Genomic DNA, 212 nt, shown 5'->3' with positions numbered 1-212 from the left:
TCGTGAAGGTCATTTTGCAATGATTCATATTCTTATTCAACCATGTGCAGGTGCCTTCAACTGAATTTTTACAGAAATTGCAAGTATCCTAAGTGCGTCAACGATCATCCAGTATACTTGACACTGTAGCACGGTCTGTCGCACTCAAAGTTGATGTATACGAACAAAAATTTGCTGCAGGTCGTAAAGAATAAGAAATTATTTGCATACTC

The sequence above is a fragment of the Plasmopara halstedii genome (genome assembly GCF_900000015.1).
Source record: "Plasmopara halstedii genome assembly, contig: Scaffold_323, whole genome shotgun sequence".
Lineage (NCBI taxonomy): Eukaryota > Oomycota > Peronosporomycetes > Peronosporales > Peronosporaceae > Plasmopara > Plasmopara halstedii.
This window is presented reverse-complemented; position numbering follows the sequence as displayed.